Consider the following 11,192-nt stretch of genomic DNA (forward strand, 5'->3'; position numbering starts at 1 on the left):
AACGATCCATCATTTTGAGGATAATTACACTGTACGAGTGGGGGTCGTATAGTGCCAGATAGAAGCATCCTATCGATGACTTCGGAATATAACAATATCTGTCAGAGCGACAACCGTCGTTCAAAGACAGATACAACAGTGGCAAAAGACCGCTTTATAACACTATTTTATTATTATATCTATTGTTGTTTTGTTTTGTTTTGTTTTTTTCACTATGTAAACATCCCTTTGTGTTCTATTTCTTGCTTGTGCTATCTCTCAAATCTTGCGACCTTGTTTATGTTGCTGTTGTCGTTGCTGTTATTACTATTGTTGTTCTTGCTGTTGTTGTTGTTGTTGTTGTTGTTATCATCATCATCATCATCATTATTCTCATCATTAAATTCTGCCGGTGTCCACTTTGTCTATCAACCTTTTAGGGCCGATGGTATAGTTACCAACTGAGCACTGGGGTCGACTACATCGACTAGCTCCCTCTCCAAAAAATTTCAGGCGTTGGGACTGAAAGAATCATTATTATTATTATTATTATTATTATTATTATTATTATTATTATTATTATTATTATTATTATTGTTATTATTATTATTGAGTGAGAGAGCAGTGCATGCCATTAAAGTGGCACTGGGGTAAAATATACGAAGCCCAGTATACCCATCATGACTACCCGTCTGATAAAGGTACACTAGGCACATGCATCACAACCATATGTGCGCGAATGGTGATCTCATATCAAGATAAACAGCACATGACCTTGCAGGTGGGGCCCAGTTAGAATTTTCTTCAGGTTGAGTAGCCCATCCCGCTCATAAGGTCCCTGAATAAGGATTGTTTAAGGGTGTTGAAAGAACCACCCATGTTTCCAGAGGTGAATTATTCAAACCCCAAAGAATTCCTCTCAACACATGGCTATGATGCTCCCATACTACTTCTGCTCGTCATCAGAGATGCACATATCGTCAGCCACTAAGGAACATGCTCAACTGGTTAAGGTCAAACAACTGACAAGCAAATCTGTGGTATTGAGCCGAATATTTGCCGTAGCCCATCTTTTATACCATATTATTATTATTATTATTATTATTATTATTATATTATTATTATTATTGTTATTATTATTATTGAGTGAGTGAGCAGTGCATGCCATTAAAGTGGCACTGGGGTAAAATATACGAAGCCCAGTATACCCATCATGACTACCCGTCTGATAAAGGTACACTAGGCACATGCATCACAACCATATGTGCGCGAATGGTGATCTCATATCAAGATAAACAGCACATGACCTTGCAGGTGGGGCCCAGTTAGAATTTTCTTCAGGTTGAGTAGCCCATCCCGCTCATAAGGTCCCTGAATAAGGATTGTTTAAGGGTGTTGAAAGAACCACCCATGTTTCCAGAGGTGAATTATTCAAACCCCAAAGAATCCCTCTCAACACATGGCTATGATGCTCCCATACTACTTCTGCTCGTGATCAGAGATGCACATATCGTCAGCCACTAAGGAACATGCTCAACTGGTTACGGTCAAACAACTGACAAGCAAATCTGTGGTATTGAGCCGAATATTTGCCGTAGCCCATCTTTTATACCATATTATTATTATTATTATTATTATTATTATTATTATTATTATTATTATTATTATTATTCGGGAAAGTCTTCTTTTTTCTGTCGAGGGCTTATATGCTCCTTTATTAGACTATTTTCCTTAGTCGTTGCACGATGATCGCCATAAGCTTTAAGCTTATATTTAAAAAAAACCGTTATTATTATTTACATTATTATTATTATTATTTCTTTTTATCACAGGTTCTGTTGGACCCCCGAAGTCTTGCATTCGTATCGGGCTTGCTACCTGCAGCCTACGGTACCGTGCTCTCCGTTCTTTTCAGCTACCTAATACTTTCTTGATTATTCTGGCCGTGCCAAGGAGGCAAACTTTTTGTAACAGTTCTACTGGGCACTATTTCAATTTCCTTGATATTTCTCTTGATGCCTTCTGATACTGTTCCCAAGGCCCCAACAATAATTAGCACTATATTCACCTTCATTTTCCATACCTGGGCTATTTCGTACTTTATTATTATTATTATTATTATTGAGTGAGAGAGCAGTGCATGCCATCAAAGTGACACTGGGGTAAAATATACGAAGCCCAATATAACCATCATGACTACCCGTCTGATAAGGGTACACCAGGCACATGCATCACAACCATATGTGCGTGACATGGTGATCTCATATCAAGATAAACAGCACATGACCTTGCAGGTGGGGCCCAGTTAGAATTTTCTTCAGGTTGAGTAGCCCATCCCGCTCAAAAGGTCCCTGAATAAGGGTTGTTTAAGGATGTTGAAAGAACCACCCATGTTTCCAGAGGTGAATTACTCAAACCCCAAAGAATCCCTCTCAACACATGGCTATGATGCTCCCCCACTACTTCTGCTCGTGATCAGAGATGCACATATCGTCAGCCACTAAGGGACATGCTCAACTGGTTAAGGTCAAGCAACTGACAAGCAAATCTGTGGTATTGAGCAGAATATTTGCTGTAGCCCATCTTTTATACCAAGACAAAACAATGTACATGATAACACTTCCAATCAGTTAAGATCAGAAGCCATGAGAGCCACTGCCTGGTACTGCATCAGGGCATTTATTATTATTATTATTATTATTATTCACATTATTATTATTATTATTATTATTATCATTATTCACATTATTATGTGAAGGCGCATGGCTCAGTGGTTAGACCGTCGAGCTTACGATCGTAAGGTTGTGACCGGGCTGCGTGTTGTGTTCTTGGGCAAGACACTTCATTTCACGTTGCTCCAGTTCACTCAGCTGTAGAAATGAGTTGCGACGTCACAGGTGCCAAGCTGTATCTACTGTTGCCTTTCCATGGATAACACTAGTGGCGTGGAGAAGAGAGGCCGATATGCATGGGCGACTGCTGGTCTTCCATAAAACAACTTTGCCCGGACTTGTGCCTGGAGGGTAACTTTCTAGGTGCAATTCCATGGTCTGTGTCGTGACCGAAGGAGGTCTCAGATATTATTATTATTATTATTATTTATTATTATTATTATTATTATTATTATTATTATTTATTATTATTATATATTATTATTATTCACATTATTATTATTATTATTATTATTATTATTATTATTATATTATTATTATCATTATTCACATTATTATGTGAAGGCGCATGGCTCAGTGGTTAGACCGTCGAGCTTACGATCGTAAGGTTGTGACCGGGCTGCGTGTTGTGTTCTTGGGCAAGACACTTCATTTCACGTTGCTCCAGTTCACTCAGCTGTAGAAATGAGTTGCGACGTCACAGGTGCCAAGCTGTATCTACTGTTGCCTTTCCCATGGATAACACTAGTGGCGTGGAGAAGAGAGGCCGATATGCATGGGCGACTGCTGGTCTTCCATAAAACAACTTTGCCCGGACTTGTGCCTGGGAGGGTAACTTTCTAGGTGCAATTCCATGGTCTGTGTCGTGACCGAAGGAGGTCTCAGATATTATTATTATAATTATTATTATTATTATTATTATTATTATTATTATTATTATTATTATTATTATTATTATCATTATTATTATTATTACTACTACTACTACTTCTACTACTACTATTAGTGTAGTCGTTCTCGCGTTTTTCTTTTGTTTTTTGTCCATCATCATCATTATCATCATCATCATCCTTGCTATTGTTTTCGTTCTACTGATAAATCTATAAGCGTTGAAGTTAATTGAGAAGTGTAAATAGCGAAAGAGCAGCAGTAACAACAACAGCAACAACGATAACAACAACGATAACAACAACATTAACAACAATAACGAGTAATCAAATGCAAGGAAAGAAGAGAGAAGTAAATATAATAAAAGAGCACTGAGAAATATTACCAACTAATCACATAGCTGCTATGAAAGCAATGAATAGTAACTTATAGTAACTTTTTATAATGATGTAAGTGCATCTTCGTGTGTGTGTGTGTGTGTGTGTGTGTGTGTGATCACGGCTCGAACGGTATGGCCTTGATGCGGTTTCTTCGTCCAATAGGAGTGCGTTTTCACTTCTGCTTTACGCAAGCAGACAAGCCCTCAGACACACAGCTTACTTACGTAGATCGCCTAGAATTTATGCACAGATGGCACAGCCTTGCATTTGTATTTACTCATAGTAATTGTAGTAGCAATTTTACATAGCAAGAGTGTTAGAGCATCGACAACAGTGGAAGCTGGCAAAGCAGTAAATGCTGATTTAAGCACTAGAGGCGGAGCAAAATTAAATGAGAAACATGAAAAGCTGGAAATCTGTTGAAAAAAAAAATAAACAGTTACGAAATACAGTAGATGCTCGGTTTTACTGTCGGGAGATTGAAATTGCTATCGGTTTGGATTTAGTTTCATTAGACATACAGACAACCAGTGCAACTTATGCCACGTGGTTCAAATCTGCTTGGTCGAGATGGATTGCTCGGCTGTAATTTAGTTGGCTGATTCCAGTCAAATGAAATTATGTGTTGGTATACGTGTTCATATGTATATATTCATGTGATTATGCGTGTGAGTGAGTGTGTGTGTGTGTGTGTGTGTGTGTGTGTGTGTGGTGTGTGTGTGTGTGTGTGTGTGTGTGCGTGCGTGTGTGTCTGTGTGTGTGTGCGCGAAAATTCTGCGTTGATGTCAGTGAGATTTAATTAATGATGCTTGCACGTTTATATGCCAATACACAAGACTGAAAGTGACACGTGGCTAATGTCTATGTACGTACGTATGTATGTACATATGTATATATATACATAATTACATAGATATTTACATACATATATGCATGTATACATATATCTGTGTGTGAAGAAAGACAGAGAGAGGGAAAGAAAAAAAAGAGAGAGATAATTAAAGAAATATATACAGAACCAAAGTTATGAAAGAGTAAGAATTAAGGAAACAATAATGATAAAAGAAATGAGAAGGGAAGACAAGAGAAAGTGAGAGCGAGAAAGAAAGAAAGAACAAACAAAGAAATAGAGATAGTGTCAACAAGTGGAAGGGAGAGAAAAAGGGTGATGAAGACAAGGACAAAGGTAAAATGCGTATCTTATGAAGTAGTGGTGAAAATTGTAATTGTTCCGTCTTCCATGTTTATTGAAACCTCAGACATTTTCTTTTTTTTTTTTTGTCTTTTACAGTTAGATCCTTAGGTTATTAATTTACACATTGTTGTACGTAAACAAATGAAGATTGAAAAATAGAAAGACAGAAGGACAGGAAGTGAACGTTAGAGAAATGCTTCGAGAGCATTTCGAGAATTCTGATTGGTAGAAAATAATTTCAAATACACACTATACACAATGCACACATACAAACAAACATACATACATATATTTATTTATTTGTATGTGTATATGCAAACATATATATATATATATATATATATATATTATATATATATATATATATATATATATATATATATGCAACACATATATACATATATATATATATTATATATATATGCATACACACATATACATATATATATACATATATACATATATCAATACAAATATATATCTATACACTAAATGACACGGGGAGAATAAAACAAGTAACATTATAGTATATATTTTAACAAATATGCTACTATCGTGTGCATGTATAATTAATTTACTTACCTCCCCTTCAAATTTCGTAACTATATCCTAAGAAAATATATGGAATATTCATGTCAATATTTCACTCTATATACCTATACATACATACATACATACAAACGTATATTCATACATACATACATACATACATACATACATATTTATATATACATACACATATATATATAATATATATATATATATATAAACACACACACATACATACATACATACATACATACATACATACATACATACATATACAGGGTGTCCCAAAAGTCACTGATGGTTTCAATTTTTAATAACTTCCTTAACTTTACATATAAGTGTATGAAATTTTGATACAATATAAAGAACACAATGGAAATTAATATACACAAGTCAAATTTTTCGACATCACTATATCACATACGAAAAATGACACCGCTTAAATGGCAGCCATTTTCAGTTTCGCAAGTCCGTGCTGTTTCCAAAATTTGCACCAAAACACCCTCAAGAAATCCAGACCCCACTTGTTTGATTTCTCTGTTGATGTTCTCCTTCAGTTGCACCAGGGTCTCCGGTTAGTTGACGTAAACCGTCTCTTTCAGGTATCTCCACAAGAAAAAATCCGGGCTAGTCAAGTCTAGGAAACGAGAAGTCTATTCAAATTAGACCTCACACGTGGCTCCAGCAGGATGGCGCAACTGCTCATACCGCAAGAGAAACAATGCAGTCGCTACAGCAGTGCTTTGGTAAGAGAATAATATCCCGCTACGACCTTCACGTTCTCCAAATTGACTAGCCCGGATTTTTTCTGGTAGGGATACCTGAAAGAGACGATTTATGTCAACAAACCGGAGACCCTGGTGCAACTGAAGGAGAACATCAATAGAGAAATCAGAGAAGTGTGGTTTAAAACTATTGAGGCATTATGGTGCAAGTGTTAGAAAGAGCACGGGCGTGCGAAGCACAAAATGGCTGCCATTTAAGCGATGTCAGTTTTCGTATGTGATGTAGTGGTGTTTCAAAAGGTGACTTGTGTATATTAATTTTCATTATGTCCTTTATATTGTATCAAACCTTCATGCATTTATTTGTAAATTTAAGGAAGTTATTAAAAATTGAAACCCATCAGTGTCTTTTGGGACACCCTGTATGTATACATACATACATACATACATGAATATATATATATATTCGGTAAATAATAATAATAATAGTATTTTGTAAGCTTAAAGCTTAAGGGTTCATTGCGCAACGGTACCACACTCGGTTGCATAAACAGAGAGGTGTGGGTTCAAGTCCCACGCGTACGCGAGAACCTACTTTTTTCTGTCGAGGGCTTATATGCCCCATTATTAGACTATTTTCTTCAATCATTGCGCGGTGATCGCTATAAGTTATAAAATATTATTATTACTATTTACAGAATTGTAAAAATCGGCACTGCTTAACAAAAACATTTGGAGGCACACGCACGCACCTACATATATATGTGCGACACCTGTACAAAAAATACATGCACAAACGCAAACACGTGCACGTACACCCACAAACAGGCACACACAAGCATGTACCTAGACACATACACAAACACATATACATAAGCCTGCGTTTCCTTTTAGATTTATGCGTCTCCACTTCCTCGCCCGTCCTTCAAGCCTGTTAGTATCTGTTAGTACATTTTACTAATACGCAGCTGCATTGTAAGTTTACATGTCCAAATACATGTAGCGTTGGCATGCTGTCCCTCCTTGGTATAGGTTCCATGGTTGCAGTTCATGAGGTTTTAACTCAGAGGAGGGGGAAGATTAATCCGAGTTGTCGGTGTTATGGTTTGTGTAGGTTAAGTGTAGTTTACGTTGTAATGTGTGGACGTGTGTTTAGCTGTATGCATGCATCTGGGTAGTCGTTCTGTAAACCTGTTTATAACCCGCTCCTTTGTTAATAATATTGATAGTGACTCCTCGGAACATAGTTGGCATTTCCGTGATAGTGTGTTGTAGGGACACGCGTGTCTAATTATTGAGCAGGTCTGGTCGTGTTTTGCGTTCTCTCCCTTGAGTCGCCAGACGAAATCGGCCCGTGATGTTGCGTGCTGTTTAATGATTTTCTTTATACTATGGACAGAAAAGGAACATTTTCGTGAAGACAGGGAAGAATACTTCATTCGAAAATGCCAACCCAAACTGAACAAAAAATAATACCAAAACCACCGGAACTACCAACGCAACAATTCACATAAATACACCAACCAAACACCGGCTGAATAATGAGAACTACATATGAATGTACACTCTTTTATGTACTATATATATCTGTGTATATATGTATGCCATTCTGCTTAAATAATGGAACTGCAGATACAATATCCCTGCATATCTCAAGTCTGTCTTCATTCCTCCACTTCTCTCTCTATTTCATATCTTCTCTAGAATAACTATTGCTTAACCTTTTTCGCGCACCGTCTCTGATGAAGGGATATATAAAATATCCCGGAAATAACTGTAAGACCTATTTATAAATGTTCTGCAATCTTTCACAGACTCGGATTTTTATCTCATTCTGTTAATTTTTATATATATATTATATATATATATATATATATATATATATATATATATGTGTGTGTTGTGTGTGTGTGTGTATGTGTGTGTGTGTGTGTATGTATGTATAGGTGTGTGTATGTACCTGTGTGTGCATGCATTTATGTACGTGTGTATGCAAAAAATATACATAGGAATATATGTTTGTGTGAGAGTACACCCTCTTATGTGTGTATATATATGCATGTGTATATGTGTGTGTATCTATGTATGTATATATTTATGTATATGTGTATATGTATGTGTGTGCATAGGTATGTGTGTGGGAGATGAAGATGCACATATGTATGTATATGTATATATTTGTATATTTTCATATGTGTGTGTGAGTTTGTGTATATGTATATATATATATATATATATGTATGTATGTATGTATGTATGTATGTATGTATGCATGTATGTATGTATGTATGTATGTTTGTATGCATATATATTTGTGTGTACATTCAAAAGTATAAGTGTTAAGAGGCATGTATGTATATTGATATATGGGTGTGTGTATATGTTTGTATGTGTATATGTATATGAATACATGTATATATACGTATATATATAAGTGCATGTATGTGTGTAGTAGGGCTCCCCCTCCCCCAATAAAAACATATGTCTCATATAAATGAACAAGCTGTTTGTACACTCACAAAATTTTATTTGACAAGTTCAAGAAACGAACCAAAACGCCAATAATAATGAAGAAATAAAGATTTTTTCCAAAATTCTGATGACCAGTTTTCTCTCTCTAGATAAATATATACATATATATATATATATATATATATATATATATATATATATATATATAATATATATATATATATATATATATATATATATATATATATATATATATATATAATATATATATATATGAGCGAGTGAACAAACACATTTGATAGGAGTTACACAGAGGAGTATTTGATGAGATATCCCTAGCATCTGATTACATATTCTACGTGTCCACGAAACTTTAACTTATGGGGAGTTGAATCAAGCTGTTGCTAAAATACACACATACACACTCACACACACAGAGAAATACATACTTATATATGCATGTATGAATTCGATCCAACATTGCTAGAAATAAGCGTCAAAACAACTTTTAGCCACAGAAAGCACTTATCTTATGACTGACAAAGGAAGCAAGCTCCTTACAGCATCCGGGACATATATATATATATACTAGCTGACATACCCGGTAATTCCCGAAAAAGCGGTGCTTATCTCTTGGTTCCATTCTCATAATTGTTTCGCTAATCCAGTAACAACAATACAAAGTATGTAGCCCTTAAAACGATTTTTCTACATTTATTGAGCATACCGAAATGTCTTACACAGGATCTTGTTTTTAGGAATTGCCAATAAGTTATGAATACCCAAATTGTGAAGTCAGTTATGTAATAACATGAAATTAATTACCCGATTGTAAGAATCCAAATAATGTAGCGCAGAGTATGTAGAACTTAGGAGGAAATACTAATAAGGTATGTATACTAAAATCGTGAAGCTTGTTACGTAATAACAGGCTAATCAGATATGAGACAATTCAAAGTCAATAACTCTGAAAAAAGCTTTTGTGCGTTCGCAGAGAATATTACCCTCAGCGGCGCTAGTGTTGATATATTCGTAAATAAGTCACTAACCGAAATAAGTGGATCTATTGTTTAGGAAAATACTATTTACTTGTTTAAGCGTTGTACAGGATAAATTGCGAAAATAACTCAAATAATTCAAATACTAAGAAATAAACATACTCAATTTGATTTATACTAAATAATTTACGAACATGAATGGGTTATTTCCCTTGGTTATATATAAGGAGCCCTTTCAGGAGCGAATGGGTTATTTCCCTTGGATGTTTAAAAAGAATATATTAGTTATATATAGTAGATATAAGAATACCTTCCAGGGGCCCTATGATCGATTTTTTTTCAACAATCTATGTATGTCACTAGCTTTCCAGACATGAGTTCTACTCACGTGTCAAGTTTCATCCAAATCGATAAAACGATGTGGAGGAGTTTGATAACAACGCCACAAAGAAAGACACCCACAGATTTTCAAATTTGTAGTTTCAATATCTAATATTTTCAGGGAATTGATAGGTTTGTATATGTGTCTGCTGTGATAAACAAGCAAACATTCAAAACATCTAAGGGTATATATTTTGCCCCTCTATAGAGATTATGCTCAGAAATATGAATTTAATATTTAATTAATTTCACTGCGTGTAACTGAAACAGCTGTAAGGGATAATGATCGATTTCGTGCAAATAATAAACTGTTATTAACTTCAAAATTTCCAATTTCTTCTTTTTCCTCTCTCTCTCTCTCTCTCTCTCTCTCTCTCCCTCTCTCTCTCTCTCTCTGTATATATACATGATATATACATATATATATATTGCTTAGTCATTGCGACACTATTAACCTGGCGTAGAACTCAATATACATATTCTTCCAAATGAAGCGTTAGTGCGGTACAGAACAGTAATAAGAGAAGAGAGATGACAAAGGAATAACCGATATCTTATGAACTTCATTAGCTTACGGCTGTTTATACAACAAGACGCGGTGGACTCATAGTTGAGTACCCGAGTAACATCTTACAGTTAAACCAAAACTTCATACATGAAGCGCAACTTATTTGGGAAATCAGATACATTTAAGTATTCTTACAAGATGGCATTACCATTGAGAAGGTAAATATGTGTGGGATGAAGTCCTGGGGCTCCTCCCACAATTAGAATAAGATTAATTACAAGATGTGCATAATGATGAGTATATGTAGATGTAAAGAAAGAGTGGATAGGAATTAATAAATCACAGAATTGCAAATTTCTAAACGACAGCAAAATTCACATTGCTGCTATAAGCAATATATGATAAATGTGTTGAAATAAGAAAACATTTCTCAAAAAATTTTACA

The sequence above is a fragment of the Octopus sinensis genome, linkage group LG2, assembly GCF_006345805.1.
Source record: "Octopus sinensis linkage group LG2, ASM634580v1, whole genome shotgun sequence".
Lineage (NCBI taxonomy): Eukaryota > Metazoa > Mollusca > Cephalopoda > Octopoda > Octopodidae > Octopus > Octopus sinensis.